Source organism: Pipistrellus hanaki, assembly GCF_964339955.1.
Source record: "Pipistrellus hanaki genome assembly, chromosome: 2".
NCBI lineage: Eukaryota > Metazoa > Chordata > Mammalia > Chiroptera > Vespertilionidae > Pipistrellus > Pipistrellus hanaki.
Genome location: NC_140504.1, coordinates 16,553,346 through 16,575,665, shown reverse-complemented (window position 1 = coordinate 16,575,665; position 22,320 = coordinate 16,553,346). Strand labels below are relative to the sequence as shown.

Below are 22,320 nucleotides of genomic sequence, written 5' to 3'. Positions count from 1 at the left end.
GTAAAGTGGTTTTTTTAAAATATCACTATAAATTCAAAATTGTTCAAACATAAATTTGTATTGTTAATATTTTTAATGTTCAAACGTACATTTAAATTTTTTTTATTTCATCCTTTGCATACAATAAAAAGTGGCCATAAACATACACAAAACTGATGTAGTACTATGGAACTAATCAGCATTTTTCTATCCAGAGAGGTGAGAGAGTCTACTTTCTTTTATTTTGCTTTAAAATGTTTTAATCACTTGCAAACAGGTTCAATAATGCTGAAAGAAACTAAAATTATAAGGAAAATAAAAATGAGGTCTACATAGAAGCCAACAAGAACCATGCACTGGGGTGAATTAATAGAGAAAAGATTGTGGTCAGTTCAAGGCCAAGTTAACAGTTGTTCTTTCTTTCACCAGGAAAGACACATAAAGGGAGCTACCCTATGCTGACTTGAATTAAAGCAAAGCAGGGTACAGAGCAGAAACTTCCGCATGCTAGCAAAAGGTATTTGTTTCCTCCAGACAGTAAGAATTTAATTTGGGGAAGCAAAATGAATAGCCTAAGCCAGGCACTGGCCTGTGGAAGAAAGCTCAAGTCTAAATGCAGATAGTAAATGCAATGAGTGCCAACATTCCAGCAAGAGGCAGGTGACACCTTCAACCTACCAAATTGTTACTAGAATCCAAAAATTCAAAAGAACCAGACAAGGGGAGATTTGGCAGATATTAATATGTTTCTATGATTTGTTGGCCCAGGGAGTGAAAACCCAAACAAGTCATAGGTTAATCTAGGTAATATTCAACTTTCGTTAACCATTATGTGTTAAGCATGTTACAAACATTATCACATTTCATATTTCAGCAAATGCATTATATTTTATTTCACTATCCATTAGTAGAAACTCAGAAAATCCAAGTTTTTTTTTCCATGCATTTACACAGGGAATAGATATTGAGTCCAGTGTTTGAGCACCATGCAGTTTCCTCTAACACATGATGCTTCTTGCTACAACAGGCAACTTTTTAATATCAGGACTTAGTTACAAATGCTTTAAAAAAAAATCAAATAAAAGCTTGTCTGCATTTCTACCTTTTGTTTCAAATCCCCCCTTGCTTATTTCTCCATAGGTCTAGTTGATTCAGTGAACAACAAAAAAAGTGTTACTTGCAATAAAATGCACTATCACAAATATTACTTAAGTATTACTTGCAATAAAACATATACCAAATCGAATAAGAGTAAAAGGATAGGTCAAAGCAAGGAGAGGCAAGATATGTGGAATTATTATATGACAACCTTGGATACAGGAAACAGTTAAGTACAAAAGTAGGCACAGAGCTTTCTAGTAAACACAGATAAAAGGGCAAAACACTGCTCTTCATGTCCAATTATCTAATAAAAAGATAAATGCAGGGTCATTAAGGCTCTATTCTCTAAGAAGAATTAGGAGCATGAAGAAATTTTTCATGTTGCGACATTAAGCAATTTAATAAGTGTGCATTATTCATACAACAACAACAAAAAAAGCATGCTGTGGAGGGATCTCATTTAGTTTTTAAAATTGGGAACACGGGTTCAAAGGTAGGCTTACCAGAAGCATTTTTTTCTTCTCAACTTGTCAACAGAAGGAAATTTTCAGATGCCAAATTGTTAACCCTGTGGGAATGTCTTCTGAGAATCACTGGCATATGTTCTTAAATTCAATGACTTAGGTTTTAAGAGTCATATCCCTTTTTGGTCAGCTTTATATTCTAGCTCCTTAGACTTCAGGAGAATTTGATTTGAGCATGAAAGTAATAGATTTACAAATTTGTTTCAATGCATAACTGAGAGCTATTTTTTTTTAAGTTTCCTTGATCTGTTTTTCTACTGAAGTAAATAAGCAACTACAACTAAAGTCCAGGAATCAATACTTGTAAACACACTGGATCAAATTTGGCAAAAATTAGAATATCTGCAAGAAAGGGGAGTCAGTGCACTTGTACGTTTCCTTATTGCCAGTTACTTCATTTGAGTCATTGTAGCACAAAGAGCCGGCATCTGCAAAGGTCAAGAGGTTAGAGTAGGGACCTGCATTTTGTATTCTGACTGTGAGTGGAATAAATCAGGTCATGCCTCTTAGGCAGGATCTCAACATATATGTGAACTTTTGGTGACACAAACTTGGGCAGTTTTAGTCATGTTTGTCCCACTCCTTGAAGTCATTTGTTATCTGTTTACATTATGACTGCAGACCACAAAGTGATTTCCATCCAAAGGGAAACCCACACAGTTGAGGCTTTTTGCCAGTTCCTTTGACTGCAAGGGTTGAACTTTGCATTGTTCCACAGGAAAAGCAAAATTTGTTACGGTGAACAGTTGCATTTTCCTGCAATGACTGTCACAGTGAGTAACTAAATTCTCAGAATGTGCCATTGTACTCATCAAGCGGGAGCAGACTGTTGTCAGTCAATTTGAATGCCTGGGTTCCCAATGGGAAACTTATCTATTTCTTCCATATTCTTGGAATTCTGCCTCAACAAAACGATGTTTTATAGAAATTACAGATCTAGGCACTGTTATTTGAGAAAAATACTACCCAGACACATTGTGAGAAAGGAAGAAAATGGTGAAGGAAACAAATGATGTTGCTTACAGAAAAACAAAGTTTTAACTGAGCTTTGGCTTATGTTGTTTCAGCTTTGTATTCAAAATAGCCATGACCTTGAATGAACACCATTTGTTAAATTACCACCAGGAGAGAAAAGAAACATAGACTGATTCAACTATCCTCTTCAATTTCAGAAAGTACTTTAGGACTTATCCTAAAACTGGTCTATAAATTGATGCATGCAAAATAATTGAATTTTTTAAAAATGATATTGCTGCCAAAACCACTTTGGCTCAGTGGATAGAGCGTCGGTCTGCGGATTGAAAGGTCCCAGGTTAGATTCCGGTCAAGGGCATGTACTTGGTTGTGGGCACATCCCTGCAGGAGGTGTGCAGGAGGCAGCTGGTCGATGTTTCTCTCTCATTGACGTTTCTAGCTCTCTATCCCTTTCCCTTCCTCTCTGTGGAAAATCAATAAAATATATTTTTTAAAAAATGGTATTGCTCACTGGAATGGGTACTATTATCATTTCACCATAAAAGCCATATGATATTAAAATATGGAATTATAATACAGACACAAAGGCCTACCCTGCACCACATTTGTAGTAGGTAACCCTAGAGCAGCAGAAGGAGAATGTAGGGGACTTGAAACCCTCTCAGGCTCTGCTTCACAGGAATCCAATGTAGACATCCATATTTTAGCAGAGATATCTTTCTGTCCTATTATAAACAAGTTTGATAAGGTAGCTGAATCAAGTATTCTGAGCGCTATAGAAGGTCCTTGGTTTGTGTATGCAAAGCTGTTTACTTGAGGTAAATGTTACCTTATAAACAATTCTAACCTGCTAATGTTTCCTTAGTTTGTTTCCACCCTCCTCCAACTTTTCCTTTAAGTCCCATCATATGGAAAATTAAACTCACATGGGCCTGGCCGGCTTGGTGCAATGGTTGAGCACTGACCTATGAACCAGAAGATCACGTTTTGATTTCCAGTAAAGGCACATGCCTGGGTTTTAGGCTCGATCCCCAGAGGAAGCCAATTCCCAGAGGCAGCCTATCAATGGTTCTCTCCCATCATTGATGTTTCTATCTCTCTCTCTCCCTCATTGAAAGCTATAAAAATATATATATTTTAAAAAGTTAAAAGAAAAAGAAACTCACATGAACATTAAATCCTTTTGGGGAACAAGTTGATAAAGAGATAATAGTAAAAATACCAATTTATCAACAATAATTTCTCTCTTTTCACCTTTATTAAGCTGGAATCCAGATGAGTCTCTGTAGATTGGTATTTGGTCATTTGACACTTTTATTTACCTAAATAATTTCAGGACCAATTGATAAAAGGTTTTAGAATATATTTTAAAAGAAAAATTTAAGTTATGTTAATAATCTTCCCAATCTATCATTTTTTACAACAATAACTTTAAACTCAACAATTCCATTTTAGAGTATATTATGGAATTAGTTTCCAATATGCATGAAAATCCATATATAAAATGTTCATTGCAGCATAGTTTATATGATCTCCCAAAATATATTTCCTAGTGAAAGATTCAGGGCTCAGAACATTGCAACAGAAAATATAAACCAAATTATATAAGAATCCATACTATACAGTTAAATAGTTAAACATTCCCATCACCCATAAGCACACATACGTTAACTGTGTAGAGAAATGTTTGGGTGAAATTCATACTGACTTATAAAGATTAGTTACTTTTGATGAGAAGAATGAAATTTGGAGAGGTTGATAGAAGAAAATTTTATTATTTTACATGCTTATGCATTCTTTAAGTATTTTTTACAAAGATAACACTTATGCAGTCTTTGTTTTTGTGAAAAAAATTTCAAATGCATAATTATAGAAAAAATGAAAATTATCACAAAGAAAAATGAAATGAACCATATTTTACTGTCTATCTCAAATACTGCTACTTTCAAAATTCCTCTTTTCTATTAATTCCTCTGTGATAGAGTACATATCATTCTTACAGTAATTTTTCAATTCAATATTTATTAAAGCTCTACTGAGATTAAATTATGAAAAAGATATTATCTCTATCACCAAGGAACTCACAACTTAGAGAATAAAGAAATGCATTGACTGTAAGACAATGACCAGGTGGCTAAAATAGACAGGTATGAATAAATGGTTAATGGACCTTTTGGGAGGCAGAATTCTAACATGGCCCACATGGTTATCAGCTGGTTTGTTACTGACTTTGGAACTAATGAAGCACAGGTTGGGGATAGGAGATGAAGGGGAAAGGTTCAAAATTTTCTTCCCCGTTTTCTCTCTGCTTACTCACCCTGCCTTTGAGCACATACTATGTTGCAGGCACTATCCTAAACACATTACATTTTTACATCGTTTAATTCTCTTAATCCAGGACCAATTGATAAAAGTTTTTAGAATACATTTTAAGAGACTTAAAACCCTCTCAAGATCTTCTTCAGAGAAATCCAATGTAGACATTCATAGTTTAGTAGGAGTTACTAAAATAGAAATTACTATTTGAAGTAGAAATTACCATTACCCCCACTTTAAAACAATGTTAGATAAATTGCTTTGGGTCCCAAGAGAAAAAATAGTGGAGCCAGAATTCTAACCCAGGAAAATTCTGTCTGACTCCAGAGCCTAGACCCTAACCAATCTTATGTGCTATAATCATCTTGGATAACCTAAAGCTATCACTTCCAGGAGGAAACATGACAAGTTTCACTCTTTAGTACATGTATTAGGGCTTCTTAAAAATACACATGCATAAATTTCTCCATCATTAATATTTGATTCTACCTCACACTGGTAATTTTCTGTACTTATCATAGAAAGAATGAGATGATCTTATTAGGTATATTTTAAATATTCACCTACTATTGAAATACAACATGAAAAATGGATGAGAGCTCTATTTGCCTCTATTTCTGACTTCTACACTCTTCAGTGGTATACTACATTTGTGTCATAGATTCTAAGATGATACTGAAAATTAGTCTGTGGTAAGTAATCTGACTATACTTTTTTTTTTAAATAAATTTTTATTGACTTTAGAGGAAGGGAGAGGTAGAGAGAGATAAAAACATCAATGATGAAAAAGAATCATGATTGGCTGCCTCTTGCATGCCCCACACAAGGGATGGAGCCTGCATCCCAAGCATATGCCTTGACTGGGAATCAAACCGTGACCTCCTGGTTCCTTGCTAGGTCAACACTCAACCATTGGGCCATGCTGGCAGGCCTGACAATACTTCAATATGATCCAACTATCTAGAACCATATCAGAGATTCATCAAACATATGTTGCCCTCTCTGTATATCAGTATTGTGACTTAGGAATTTCTAACTTAAAACAAATAAAAAAAATATAGTGGTGATGTGGAACCTGATTCCTGACTAAGAACCAAGAAGCTCTCTATCATCAAGATTTATAGAAACCTCACAGCATGATTACATATGGTATCTTACCTCTCATTGAGGTTGTTTTATGATTTGTGTTATCATTGATTTTCATTTTTAAAATACTATGCTTTAATAATTGAAATTGTAATACATCTCTGTAAATGTATCCAAATATTGTGGTATGGCTATATATCAAAAGCCCATTAAGTTATTCATGAATGCCAAAAGTTTGAAATGCTTTGCTATGGGCCAATTGGTGGTAACAAGGAGAAAAAAAACTCTATTTATCCATCCATCTATCTATCTATCTATCTATCCATCTATCTATCTATCATCTATCTATCTATCTATCTATCTATCATCTATCTATCTATAAAAGCCTAAGTGACCAAATTACTGAATGACCAAACAACCAGTCGACCAGTCAACTGGTTGCTATGATGTGCATTGTCCACCAGGGGGAAGATTTTGAATGCAGGAGCTGCCCCCTGGTGGTCAGTGTGCTCCCACAGCCAACTTCCCATGGCTGGCCAACCTCCCGTGGTGCCTCCCCCACCCAGACAAACAGCTCCAATCAGCCCCAATTACCAGCTAGGTCGAGATACCACACCCATGCATGAATTCATGCATTGGGCCTCTAGTCTTCTACAAGTAAGCTAGAGTTGCTCATTGTCCAGAGGTTAGTTCTCATGATATTTGAACTAAAACTTACTTATTTAATACTAAAGGCCCAGTGCATGAAAATTTATGCAATGGAGCAGGGGTTCCTCAGCCTGACCTGCCTCCTCTCACAGTCCAAGAGACCTCAGGGGTGGAATGTGACTCAGCGATCAGGGGAAGGCAACTCCCCCATTACACCTCTGCTGCTGCCACTGCCAGCAGCACAAACTTGGCTGGCCCTGGTTACCTGAGCCTCGGGAAGCCCTGGGTGGCAGGGCAGCAACAATCTGAGGCTTGCCTGTGCCTTAGGCTGGCCCTGGGTGGCTGGGGGCTGAGGGGACTGGGGAACTCTGGAGGCAGGCATGCAGAGTAGCCAGACCCACCTGGGGGCAGGCCCGGGTGAGCCATGCACCTGCTGCCCCGGTAGGGCTGACAGGACTGGATGCCATCATCTTGTGGCTGTAGGTGCCACCATCTTTGTGAGAGCGTGATGGTTAATTAGCATATTCCCTCTTTATTAGATAGGACAAGAACCTATTCTATACTATTTAGCATGATCGATAATGGGAATAAAAGGAAGTTTACATCAGGAAATCCCTAGTCCAGAGGTTAGAAAATATTTTTAGTACAGTTCAGGTTATATAGACAGACAAGCAGGTAGAGTAAGCATGTTCTGGGAAGCCACAGGATGAATATCTAATCAAGGAAAACTGACATGTGTGCTGCATCTTGAAGGACAAAGATAGGCAGTTTTCTATTTATTCTGGAACCACCTGGGAACCTTCAGTGACTATTAATCAGCGGAATAGCACAATTATGTATTATGTTTCATAATTAAAAAGCAAAATTATTTTATGTTATCACAGAACTCACACCGACAATGTGCAACTCTGCAGGCCACTTCATGGTAAAAACACTGAAACTAGAAATATAAGGGAACTTCCTCAACCTGGAAAAGGGCCCCTAAGGAAACGTCACATTTCATGGAAAAAGATGGAACCCTTTCCCCCAAGACCAAGGACAGGACAAGGATGTCTATTGTCATCATTTTTATTTAACATTGTACTGAAAAGTCTAACCAGGACAACTAGGCAAGGCAAAGAAATAAGAGGTATCCATATCGCAAATGAAGAAAAGAAACTATCTCTAATTGCCGAGGATATTCTCTCCTACATGAAAATGCTAAGTATCATCAACAACAAGCTGTTGGATCTAACAAATGAGGGCAGCAAGGTTTCAGGATACAAGATCAATATGCAAAAATAAATTGTATTTTTTACTTTATATATTATAATGAATAATCAAAAAATGAGATTAAGAAAACAACTTTATTTGGAATAGAATTAGTAATATGAAAATAATTAAGAATATATTTACCAAAAGAAATGTCAGATTGGTACACTGAAAATTGTAAAACCCGAATGTTTGTTATTGATGAATGGATAAACAATACATGGTATTTCATACAAAGGGATATTATTCAGCTACAAAAGGAATGAATCATTGATATATGCTACAACAGAATGAACCTTGAAAATATTTTGTTAAGTGAAAGAAGCCAGACATAACATGCCGCATAACTGTATGAATAGATTTATATGAAATGTCTAGAAAAGGAAATTCCATAAAGATATAAAATAGATACAGATTTCTGGGAACCAGTAGGATAGAGGAATAAGGAATGGTCTCTAATGAGTTCAGGATTTCTTTTCAGGGTGATAATACTCTGAAATTAGATAGTGCTCATTGTTATATAATCTTGTGAATATATCAAAATCCATTGAATTGCATACTTTTAAAGGCTTAATTTTATGGTAATAGAAGTGTATAGCATGATCTTAATTAAAAATCATGCTATATAAATTACATAGGAATAACATTTATTTGAAATAAGTGACTTACTAATAAAGTATATATTGATGTACAGGTTTTACATAAATATTTCTTAAAAGAGTGAATACATCATACATCTATGATTAATAATAGGAATTACATAAAACTACAATACACTAAAAATAATTAAGAATTTAAATTAATCACCAGCAGTAAACCATAAGATAAAAAAGAATTATTATTAAGGATGACAACTCATATATCTGTTTAACCATTTTCCTTATAAAAAATGAGAGTACTGTATCATTTATTTTCTAAGTGACACAATGTAGAATTACAGAGTAATATCTAAATATAGTGTTAATGTAATGTTTTCGAATATAGTGTCAAAATTACTTTATCAGTATTATTCAGAATAGACACTGAGTAGTTTCATTAGGGTTCCATTTAACATTTTTCGTCTCATGGCACATATAAACTAATTACTAAAATTCTGCATTATACTAAAATACATTTTTTCTGGTCTGACAAAAAATAAGTATAATTTTGATTCATTCACACTGGACAGCTGTTTTCATTTCATTACATTACAATCTAAGAGAAGAGAGATCAGTATCTCTGACAAAACATCAGGTGTTGCATGTTTTAAAAATTCTTGTGGCATCTCAGTTGAAAATCGCTGTATTTAAGATTTGCTATTTTGAAAAGACTTCAGGTTAATATGGGATTTTAGGAGCTATTAATCAACTCTAATTGTTAAGAAAGACTGTCATCATGCTAATCCAAGACTGTTCTTCAGCACATTCTGTACCTAAAATTGATGAAAAGACTTTTTTTTTTTTACTTTCAACTTTCATTTAGGAGACATATTTTAAGGATGATTATATTCCATCTAAACTTATTTAACTAAAGATAGTGGTCAATTTTGACTTCATTTAAGATGAATATGACAGAAAGTGGAAGTTTGATAAAATTGCTCTTAAAAATATTTTATTTCTAACCTTATTTGTTCCTTTAATATCTCATCTGAGGTATATGTAAAACATGTACATATAGGTACATGTGTGATATATAAGTTAACAAATATGTATTTACTTGTGCATATTCAGGCAATTAAAAAGTAAATCATACCAATTATCATATATTTTAAAGAGAAAAGAGAACAGAATTTTAACTATAAGTTGTTATATCTAAAAATAAAAGAATGCCTACGCTGCAATCCGTTAGCTTATCAGAGAACATTGCTGTGTTGACATAGACAATCAAGTTCCATTGAATGTATGTTCACATGAAGTTTAATGTTCTTGGTGCTGAAAGGTGCATTTTCTTGGTATATGTTAAAGAGTGCTGAAATCCACTACTCCAGTCGCTCGAGAATGAAACTAATTTTGGTATTAATGTCTCTGTTTCATAAAAGAATGAGACCAAGTGAACACACGACCTAACTTGGCTTCGGTCTCTTATAAGATGGTTTTAGGATGATTACACCATATGCACCTATTTGTCTGCCAGATTCACAAGTGTCTCCAACATATCTAACTTATTTTGAAGCACTGAATGATGACATTCACATCTTCTGTGAGGATGTTGCCTTTGCTAGGTGATATCCTCAAGACTCAGAGATCACAGTCATTTGCAAAAATAGGCTTTTTTCCCCCCTACATAAAGAAAAAATATATAGCAATGAATGCTGCCAAAAGAGGATTGTGGAAGCCTAAACACAAATGTATTTAAAAGATAAAATATCCACTTTTATACCCATAGATATTCTTTAAGGTACATTTTGTCAAACCATCTTACTTTTCAAACAGACAAACTGAGTTGCAGGTAGGTATGTGCAGGATCACACATGGCACAACTGGGTCCTGAGCTCAGGCTCCTGACATCTGCCTACTACATGTCCTTCCCCCTGCAGCTGGATTAACGTGTGTGTCATTTCCATAATAGCTCTCCCCTTAAGGGCAGTGAAGAAAGCACCAGAAAGTTTTCCTTGAAGGTGTGCATGCTGCTTTAATAGACGTTGTAGTGTCAACACAGCAACATTAACATGACTGAGAAAATTCTCTCACAGCCATGCAACTTACAAAATGAAACTGATCTATCCTCAAACACTTCCAGGCTCTGCAATGAGTAAGTTTTACATTTACATAATTGCCATCTCAATGTGGTCACAGCTTTGACATCTGCTTTTCTTATATTAGCATATAGAGCTTCTCTGTTGCAATACATATTTCATGTTTCTCATCTTCAAAAGCTGCCTAATATTTTACTGTTCTGGTACTGGAAAGAACTTAGCAATTCTTGTCCTCTTTTTTTTTTTTTTGGATAGTGTTACAGTGAATATATGTTTTAGGTTTCCCCCCCAAATGTTATATTAATGCCTTAGGTCCAATACCCAGATATGGGATTAACTTGATGAATAATATTTATAGTTTTAATTGTTCTCGATTCTTATAATAGTAGACCCCAAAAAGAGAGCTCTACCATTTAAATACTGCCAATGATACACATAAGGATATCTTTCATTATGTCCTCACCATCAGTGAATATTATTATTAAACTCTTTTCAAATCGAACAAATGCTGTATTTTATTTATTTATTTTTAAATATATATATTTTATTGATTTCAGAAAGGAAGGGAGAGGAAGGAAGAGATAGAAACATCAGTGATGAGAGAGAACCATTGATCAACTACTTTCTATATGCCCCGCACTGAAGATCGAGCCCACAACCAGGACATATGCCCTGATGATAAATCAAAGCATGACCTCCTGGTTTATAAGTTGACACTCAACCACTGATCTACACTGGCTGGGCCAAATGCTGTATTTTATATTAATTTATTTTATATTTTCATATCTGCTAGCTTATTAAATAAAGAAAACATTATCTATTATTAAAATAAGTATCAAATATAGAAAGGTAAATCATTATGACATACATAAAAATATAATATATTTTGATAATTATAGATATTATTGACTGTAGAAAATATTAAAAATAGAAAAATGACTATTTTGTTTTTAGATGTTTATAGTTTCATTACCTCTTGAATATTAATTGCCTCTTCCTTGACCTATTAATATTAATATTTATTTTAATATGTTCTAGTTCATTTAAAATTTTATTCACTAATTATTAACTCAATGAAACAAATGCTAAATGCTTAATGCCTACAACTAGCCCTGTATTAACATCAAGGGGCTCCCAGTCTGCCTGAAGGAGAATAAGCCAAATATAAAAGTCAGATGGGCATAGTTCTCAAAGGAGCTTCTTTGCTGCTTTTTAATGTCCATGTTTGACAAGAGGAGTCACACATGTGCAAGGGAGGAAAGCTTTAATTTGGTAGCTCTTTGCTGCTCCTTAGGGTCTGTGTCCCAACAGAAACTCAGTTCTTTTGAGAGTCAGAGGAGGCCTGGGCATGTTCATGCTCAGCCAGGGCAGGTGAAGGGACCTAGACTTTGATACACTGGACAGCCATCTTGGATCCCCAGACCAACTGAGTCACTTCAGTGAAGTCCTCTGAGGATAGCATGGCAACATCACCTTTCAATGTTATCATCATCTCCCATCTTTTTTCCTATTCCGTTCTTCCTACTGCCAACATGACTGTTCACAGGCAAGTTTTGTCTCCATGTGATGCTGGCCATGTAAGAATATGGTCATGGGCTGCATTTAAAAACGTAATGTGTATAGACATGTTTTGAAACCAAGATACATCACACACACTTTACTCGTGAGTTTTACTTCAGTTTTTTGAGTTACTTCTCTTCTAGATTGATGAGTTTTGCTCATCCACTTACACATTCTCTTTTTTTTATAAGCCAGGATAACACAACCAAATGAGTAACAGCTTATACTGCGGATGTAAAAATTGGACACACGTTTCTCCTTCCTCTTTGATGAAAGGATCACTACATGTGGCAATTGTATCTGTTTCTCATTCATTTTTAATTAAAAAATGTAAAGTAACTGTCAACTGGAAACATGTTTACAATATTACCAAGTGTTTGTGGAAGATTTGACTCATATCTCTTGAGGTGGTAATATGCCATATGAGAAGAAAGAGTCATTAGTTCTTGGGCTTTGACATGGTCTAAATTAAAATTTCATTTTCTGAGTTTGGATAATGAGGAAAGTTCCTGGAAAGCAAAATGGAACAATAACAGCTTAATTATTAAAGTCCACACCAAGATAAAACATTCACAAGTGCAATAACTATTATATTTAGTTAATTTTAAGAAATAAACAGTGTAAATTATCTAAAATTCATAAAAATTTTTATATATCAGAATTGGAAACTCATATGAAAAGTATGATAATAACAATGAATTGTCCTTCCTAACCTAACTATTTCATGGCCCTTTATATTTTAAATAGTCTCTGAGATTGATAGTCTTATGGGTATATGGGTAAAATATCTTTAATATTAATTAGATTTCTGGTAACTGTTTTTAGAAAAAACATACAGAAATGCACACTAAACAAAAACACTTTAAAGATGAAATGGTAGTAGTCCATCTTTTCTTACGACTGAGTAGTATTCTATATTATACATCTTTTTTCAATCATCTAGCAAAAGATGTTTTGGTTGTTTCTATGTCTTGACCACCATGAATAATGCTACAATAGACAAAGAGAATCATCTATTGTGATGAATAAATATTTTTACATTTTTGCGACAACATGGATGGAGCTTGAAAATACTATGTTCAATTAAATAAGTCCCATGGAAAAAGTCAAGAACCATATAACTTCACTCATATGTGGGATACAAAACTGAAAGCAACAAACACATAAAAACAAACAAAAACTCATAGATACAAGCGACACTTAGGGGGAAGGGAGGGTGAGAAGGAGGTGGTAAAATGTAAAGGGGGTCAAGCATATGGTGGCAGAAGGTGGTTTGACTTTTGGTGGTGGACACTATACAGATGATATATTATAGATCAATGTCAGCCCAAAAGTACTTGGCAGAGATGAAGGTATAATTGCAATTGAATAGTATTTTTGAACATGGTGAAATATAGGTTGTGGTTAGGAACCAGGGCAAGGAAAAGTTATAGCTGCATCGAGGCCCAATTTCTGGCAAATGAGCTGAATTTAGGCCAGAGGTGGACCACTCCACGTATCCAGTCATAAAACACTGATACCTCTAACTGTTCTCCCTTTGTAGAAGGCATAGCCCTCTTTTTGGAGTCCCACAAATGCCATTTAAGGGGCTGGAAATAACCTGAAGACTGTAACTGCAAACTTCCCCTGAGCTCTGCCTGACATGAGGGAACGTCAGCTGGCAATTGTGTTGTGAGAATGTAATGAATCCCAGGAGCAGAAATAATCAGTAAGGCTTTCTCGGCCTTATTTAAAGAACGGTTTATACAGTAATATGAGCAGCAAGAAATCCCTTCTCCTCCTCCAGCTGGAATAGTCACGCTGGGCTGATCTATTTAATAATTCCTGGCTAAATATTTACGATGAGCTGCTTTTGTTTTAAAGCTTGGTCAACATATTTAGAAACTATGATGAGTTTATTTCCAGTAGTAACAGATTGAAATTCCTGACTTCAGGGAAAAAATAACTATATCTGGTATAACATTTTGATTCATGTCGGTATTATAGTAGAGCACAAGTCCTGATGGGTGTGAAACACAGCTCTCCTTCACCAATGCTTACAAGAAAGTCGGGGATTGTTTTAATTGTTAACGCAACAGCTGTTCTCTCTAATGTGCACTGAAGATGATAAAACTTGAACTAATTAATCAGCATGTACAAGCAGCATTGTGGGATTATCATCTAGTGTTTTAATTAGATTTCATGAGAATGTAATTCTGTTTCTGTGAGATCCTGCAGGAAAAAAAAAGGGGGGGAGGGGAGGAGAAACTGTACCTAATTATGATTCAACTTTTTATAAAGGGCTTTTCACAAAACGAAGCACATATTGAAGGGAATACTAAGAGTAAAGATATTGAGCTATTTAAAAAAAAAAAAACTACCACACACAAACTGTGTTTTTTCAGCACAGTTGCCAGACAACCCAGAGATAGGCCCTCATTCGGGGGTTTCTCACTTGATTCTGCACTCCAACCACATGGGACCACCAACGTGCAATTCTTCCTTCCTCTTTAAATAGTATGAAAGGTCCTGTGCTCTCTGTGTAATTTCTCTCTTTTCTGTCCATCCCTCTACATGCTTGTAAGTCACTCTTCCAAGTTTGTAGCCCTTATGTGTATGCAAGTATATATTATAAAATAAAGCATATGTGTAGAGAGAAGCACAAAACAAAAGTATACAGTTTAGTGATCTTAGTTTTTGTATCTATTGAGCAACAAAAATTCCTTATTTCGATGTACTCCATTTGTAGTATTTTCTAGTTAGTGTTTTCTGTGTGTCATATTTGTTTTTCCTTAGCTCAAATACTTCCTAAACACTGTTGTTTTGCCCTTGGCAAATTGTTCTGTCTTTTATTATTTACATAGAACTTTTTTTTTTGTATCTGGTATGAGGTAGAATTCAATATTCCAGCCAGAGGAAAGACTTTGAGATTTCAGGAACTTGAATTTGATTAGAGAAGCGAATGAGACAGGAGGAGGGGAAATGAGGTTGCAGAGGCAGGCATTGGCCGGGGATAAGAGAGCATTGTGGCCCTTGGTAAGCATTTCTCATTTTATTCTAAATGTATGGGAAGCTATTAAAGAGTTGAGATGGGAGTAATAGATGAGATTTACATTTTTATAAATTGTTGAGTGCTGTGATAATAATTAACAGAGACTCCATAGAAAATGCAGGTGGGCGGGGCCATTGGGGAGCTTTTGTGCTTTGCTAGGTGAGGTGATGGAGCTTGGAGTGGAATGTGGAAGTGAGGAAACCAGGACAGACCTGAGGACTGTTTTGAAAGGAAAGCCAACTTCATTTTCTGATGGATCAGATATATGTTTGAGAGAGAGAGACTTATGAAATATAATTCCAAGGTGATGATGTTTACCAACATAGGAAAAATATCAGTTAAAATGTGATTGACTTCATGAAACTTTGGTCCTGCTTATGAATATTTCCAGAAGTAGTCTATACCACCAATGTTGCATTTGATGGTAATGATTCTGCTTACAACTCAAGGGGGTGCTGGAACCAAATATAGTAGTCCCCCCTTTTCAATGGGGAAATGTTCTGAGACCCCCCAGGAAATGCTTGGAACCATGGATAGTGCTGGACCCTATATGTATTGTGCTTTTTCTTATACATACTTCCTATTTGATATGAGAAAGAGAAACATGCAAATTGATCACCACTCCAGCTCACAAAATGGCTCCTTCCCATGTGGTAAAGATGTTTGCCCCCATGTGGACACAAGATGGCTGCCACAAGATGGCCTGGAGGGAAAGGCAGTTGGGGGGAGACCAGGTTGGCTGGGGAGGGCAGTTAGGGGCAATCAGGCCAGCAGGGGAGCAGTTAGGCATTTATTAGTCTTGCAGAGGAGTGATTAGGGGGCAATCAGGCAGGCAGGTAGAAGTCTTCGATTGTGAGAGGGATGTCCAACTGCCCTTTTAGGCCCGATCCCGGTGGGGTCCCAGATTGGAGAGGGTGCTGGCTGGGCTGAGGGACAACTCCCCCCCACCCCTCCATGCATAAATTTCGTGCATCAGGCCTCTAGTACCTATTATAAAATTTAGTTGACAAATTTGATAATGTATTCTTAATAATTGTATAGGCTAATCAATTCCTATATCTTCAAATGAACATAATAAATAATTACTATACTGTTATCAAATATTTTCATAAGTACTACAGTGAACCCACTTATCTATAGTTTTGCTTTTTGTGGTTTCAGTTACCTGCTGTCAATGGTGGTCCAAAAATATTAGATGGAAATCACAGAAATAAACAATAAGTAAATCTTAAATTGTTTTATGTAGTATGATGAAATCTGGAGTTGTCCCATTCCATCCACCCAGACAAGTATCATTCCTTTGTCCAGCATATCCACACTGTTTATCAATCCCCCACTCCCACTTTAGTCACTTAGCAGCTATGTGAGTTATCAGGTCAACTGTCACAGTATCATGGTGGGCGCTTGGATTTAGATAACCATTTGTTTACTTATGTTGTTACAATTGTTCTATTTTATTATTTGTTACTGTAAGAAATCGCTTACTGTTCCTAATTTGTCAATTAAACTTTATAATAGGTATGTATGTGTAAGAAAAAGCACAGTACATATAAGGTTCAGCACTATCCACGGTTCCGGGCATTTCCTGGGGGTCTTGGAAAAGGGGGGACTACTATGTTTGGTTCCAGCACCCCCTTGAGTTGTAGGTAGAATCATTAGTCCCCTTAGTTTTCAGCTGAGGAATATCAGAGGTGATATTTAATAAATGGTGAAGCTGGATCTTCACCTAAGTCTAAGACTCTAGCATTCCTAACTTCTTTGAGGTGTCTCATGTAACCTCTGTAACAGCAGTTGCAATGGCTGAGCTCAAAAAACACTGGTAAAATGTTTGCTAATTACTTTATGGAATGGGGCACACATGTTGTATCTAGGCAAGTACAATTGAGCTATGCACTGATTACACCAAGAGACTAAGACCCTTCTTCCTAATGGTTTTATCGTTTTCTGATTAAGTTTATCTAGAAGTATTTTAACTTTTAAGGCTTACACCTATTTTCTAGCCAAAGTTTATGGACTTACCCTGAAATATGCCACCTCTAAATTTTCTTAATCTGTTTGTTTGAATTCCCTTTATCGAGTGAGTGTGAATTGAAGCATGAATGACAACGAGCAAAATGCTATTTCTACCAGAACTTAAAAATTCTACAGAAAGAGCAACTCATCAGTAGCAATTAGTGTAGAAACCCAGATGGTTAGATAAGACAAACCATTGGTTGATTTTATTAATTTCTTAAGGAAATGCTTAATGTTGAGGTGGGGTCTTCAGAAATGCACCTAAAATATGGTATTTTGCCAATAGGCTAATTTAATTATTCCAACTGTGTTAATTTGGACACATTACCATTGTTTATCTAAAGAGAAAGAACAAGTACAGTAAGTTCTAATGTAGTGGAGTGAACAGCACAAGACTGAATTTTTAAAACAACGTAAGGTCAACTAACAAGAATTTATCATCTGAGTATGTTGACTCATCCCTCTCAGAGTAAGAATGATAACAAACTTATAATGACTGACATTTATAACTTCCACAAAGTACCTGTGCATATCATTCTAATTTGATCTTCTCCTTCACCCTTGATAATATAAATTGTTCACATTCATCAAAATGTTTGTGCAGCACCATGCTCCATGCTTTGCATACATTATTTAATTTCCCCTATTAATCTTTAAGTTCAGTGAATTGATGGAGGTTTTTTGTGCTAAACAGGCCAAATGGACTTTGTCTAATATGTGTAAAATAAAAGACATGCTAATATTGAAGACTGAAAGTGAGGAAGGCAATTTGGAGCACCATCTTTGAAATCAACAAGTTTCAGAGTCTTCTCAGACTTATGAGATTCTATCTAACATTCATGTTCTTAGGAGTGTCTATTTGGCTTCAGTTGGATATTATCCGCATCTCCTTGTCCAGGTGTTTAATCTGGTTAAGACTAATTTCTGAGCTTTGAAGGTAGAACTAAAATTGTACATTCAACTTGACATTTACACAAAGAATACAGCATACCAGATATAAGTTAAGGAGATAAAATCAAACAAGAGTTAATGCTACCTTGCTGGTTTCCAGACTCAATAGAGAGAGAGAGAGAGAGAGAGAGAGAGAGAGAGAGAGAGAGAGAGAGAGAGAGAGAGAGAAAAGGAGAGGATTCCCAGGTTGTACACAGATGGCAAATAAATGGTTGGATGATTTCTAAAGGCCCCTAAAGAGATGGATCAGTCAGGACAGCTGGGTGGCCATGATGCAAATGTCTAGTCTTTGCCCTGGAGAGATAGTCAATAAAGATCTCTCTTCTGTGGGCCACACTATATGAAGGAAATACAGATTCTAAGACATAACAAGTAGTTATGGGAGAAAATCATCAGGATAGAGGAAATGATTGAAAGGGTGTCTCTTGGTGGATCAGGGAAATGAAGAGCCTGTTGTCAAGAGTGGTTAGCAGCAGCAGAGAAAGAGAAAATAAAATTAGGTTTTGCTATTCCCCTTGGAACAATCTTACTAGTCTCCTGATGTCAGAATTTTATAGCAACTTGTACTGGGGCTGGTGTCCTCAGAAGAACTATCAAACAGCACCAAAGCCTAGTTAAGCATAGGAGTTAATGAAAACACATGCTACCTACCATCCCCTTTACCTCTAACCCTCCATATCCCAAGGTTGATGGATTACTCCCCCAGGTGATGACTTTCTACAATTCTACTTTTTCCTAAGCATTAAGATCTAAGCAGTTGTTGGTCACAAGATGACAAATACAAATAATTTCTTAAGAAGGCTATGGTCTATTCTTCAGATTTTCCCTAATATTCATTCCAGACAGAGTAACTGATATCCTTAGGTAACCCTAAGCTTACAGGCTAAGATAATAAAAAACTAAATATATAACTAATTTGAATAACAAATAAATTTACAACTAATTTCAATAACAATAGAACTAAGATAACAATAAAACTCAGGAAATGTATAACTAATTTGAATAACAATAAAAAACTGGAAAACATATATCATCAGAAGCAAAAGCAATTATTATGAACCAATCATATACTATTTACACATAGCTTTCCATTTAAATTCAAACTACCACATTTAAATGTCCAAGTAATATTTGCTATAAGTTAAAGTTTACACCGATATGAAAACTATCACTAAAAATGTAGATGCTGGTCAGGCAAAAAGAGTGGTGTTATAAAGACTGAAATTATATAAATTAAGTGCCTGCATGCCTGGTACATTGTAAATAGATAGTAGATGTAAAATCTCCCCTGTTAACTAATCAATTAATCAATTAATTAATTGTTTTATTGGTTTCAGAGAGGAAGGAAGAGGGAGAGAGAGACAGAAACATCAATGATGAAAGAGAATCATTGATCGGCTGCTTCCTGCCCACTCCACACTAGGGATCTAGCTCCCAACCCGGGCATGTGTCCTGACTGATAATTGAACCATGAACTCCTGGCCCATAGATTGATATTTAACCACTGAACTATGTCAGCTGTGATCCCCTATTTTTTAGCTATGTACTTAATAAGTGAGGAACCATATTTCTGTGTGTGTGTGTGTGTGTGTGTGTGTGTGTGTGTGTGTGTGATTCCTAGTGATAAAACTTTAGGCACTGTATTAGTTTTCTGAGGCTGTTGTTATAAATTATCACAAACTTGGTGGCTTGAAACAATAGAAATTTATTATCTCACAGTTTTGGGTGTCAGAGTTTTAAACTGGTATCACTGGGCTGAAATCAAGGTGCTGGTAGAAGCTCTGGGAGAGAACCTGTTTCTTACCTTTTCCAGTTTTCTTCAAGGAATGGCTGCTGACATTGCTGAGCTTATGGCCATGTCATTCCAATCTTCAAGGTCAGTCTTCTACTCTCTGCCTCACATCCTTGCTGTTTATCAAATCTACCTCTATCTCTTATAAAGACACATGTGATTACATTGAGTCCACCAGAAAAATTGAGGATAAGCTCTTGCTCTCAGGATTTTAATTGAATCACATTTACAAAGACACTTTCATGTCATATAAGGTGACATTCATAAGTTCTAGGAAGTAGGATGTGGGATCTATTTCCCTGCCTCCACCATAATTACGTATGCTAACACAGTAAATGCTCAATTAATATTTGTTAAGTAAAAGCTCTTTCCATAGCCTTTTTAAACTTTACTTTTATTGTTTATACTATTACAAATGTTTTCATCCCCCACTTTGTCCACCTTCTCCTCACCCCCCTCCCTTGCCGCCCTTTCTCTGTGACCATAGACACAGACAACAGTGTGGTGATGGCCATGGGCTTTTTTCATACTGCCTCTCCTAGCTCCTTTGATATGTATTACTGATAGGACTTTGTCCTCCCTCCAGATACTTTCTACATATGTTATTTGTACATGTTTATAGTCTCAGTGATCTTCTAACAAAAGTGTTTTTAAGCAACACAATTGTGATGTAGTAACAATAGACCTGTAGTCCGGAACCAGACGTTGGTCTTAAAATTTTGAGTTGGGATGGGAAGTAGCAAGCAACAAGGAGATAATTCACTTTTAAATGTATTATTTTACAAGTTTATACATTGTGCTAGTCTTTTTCCCCCCCAATGAATTAATAAGAAAACCACTTGTAACTTGGAAGTGAATAAGTTTGCTATTGGAAATATAAGTTATAAGGTTGACATATCCTGTATAACTCCAGAATGGTCTTTAAGATAGTGGTTTCATAGTTAAATGAAGAATTTAATATCAAAGGGATGCTGTGGTCAACAATGGATTATCTTAAACACATGAAATACTAGCAGAAGTAACTGGACTCTTGGATAGAGAATATGCTCTGATTGATAAATCTCAATAACTGGGGCTGTGGGCTGGGTATAGTTTATTTTAATACTCTTCAAGAAGCCTTTTAGGAGAATTTTATAGTCATCACTCAATATTGAAGACAATTATACTTAGTCTTTGTCTTCTCACATAAACTGTTCACAAAGAGATTATGAACATGTGATGGAGACATAATGCTCATAGCTCTCATCACAAGCAAATACATTAGAATTTTGTTTCTCCATTCATCACCCTAGTATGTGTTTTCTGAATCCATTCCTCGAGTCAAGAAATATTTATTGAGAATCTACCATATGTCTGATACCTAGGGAGATGCTGGGCATACAACAGGGGAGCCAATGGATTTTTCTCCTTTCTAAAACTTCAACCAGTTATGGAAAACAAGCAAGTAAGCTGATGGATTCACAAAAATACTAGTACACCATTAGCACCAAAAAAAAATCTTCATCAAGTTCTACATAGTTTCACAGCAAAGTGAACACAGCCCTGGTATCAATATTTATTCCTTTATTTATTCAGTAGAGGCTCAATGGATAAAGATATGTACAAGAATGGGCCTTGTTTCCCCTGGCTGCCAGCACTGCCTTTGCTCCAGCTGGAGCCACCTTTTTGCTATGGCCCAGAGCCTCCTTTCTACCTTCCCACGCTGCTCAGAGGCCCATCTTTGTTGGGTTAATCTGCATACTCACTCTTGATTGGTTGATGGATGTCATGAAGGTATGGTCACTTTACATCTTACTCTTTTATAAGTGTATATGATGAATATATATTGAGCATCTGATGTATGCCAAGTGTTCTGTAGCTGTTAATAATATACAATGATGAATGAGAATACCTTAACAAATGTTTGTTTAATTAATTAGGTAATTAGGCTCTGAAAACATTGACATAAATACAGATATTGAATCAACAAAATAATAACATCTTGCTTATAAAAATAACAGATGCTATAGTATGTAGGCAATATGATTAATTAATGCAGGCAAATCAAAGATACCTGTTTCCAATTTTTGTCATAAAAATAAGTGAAAATATGAGGCTTAGTATAAAATTGTACATCTCGAAAGATAAAAGTTTCAAAGCTTCAAACTTGAAAGACAACACACTTCAGTATGTAATGTTTACAAGTGATAGTGTAATCAATAAAACCATGAGGAGTTCTTTAAGAGAAAAATATTTAAAAGAAACTTCAAATTAAGTAATTTTTGCATCAGACTACATATGGGTTATGTGCCATTGAGTTGGCTCTGACTCCTGGTAATACTATGAATGAGTGATGTCCATAATGTCTTGTCCTCAGTTCCTATAGACTCATGCCTATGGCTTTTTGTTTTTTAAATTCTTACCTGAGGATATTTTTCCA

At 35.7% G+C, this 22,320-nt stretch overlaps 1 protein-coding gene across 1 annotated transcript in view; it reads right to left on the bottom strand.

The window, feature by feature from the left end:
• Window positions 1-6,975: 6,975 nt before the first annotated feature.
• Window positions 6,976-22,320, bottom strand: part of SUCNR1 (succinate receptor 1) — a 608,141-nt gene continuing 592,796 nt past the window's right edge. Inside the window, exon 4 of the transcript XR_014794114.1 lies at window positions 6,976-6,995. The gene's annotated coding sequence lies outside the window, so the exon portion shown is untranslated. The remainder of the gene's footprint in view (window positions 6,996-22,320) is intronic.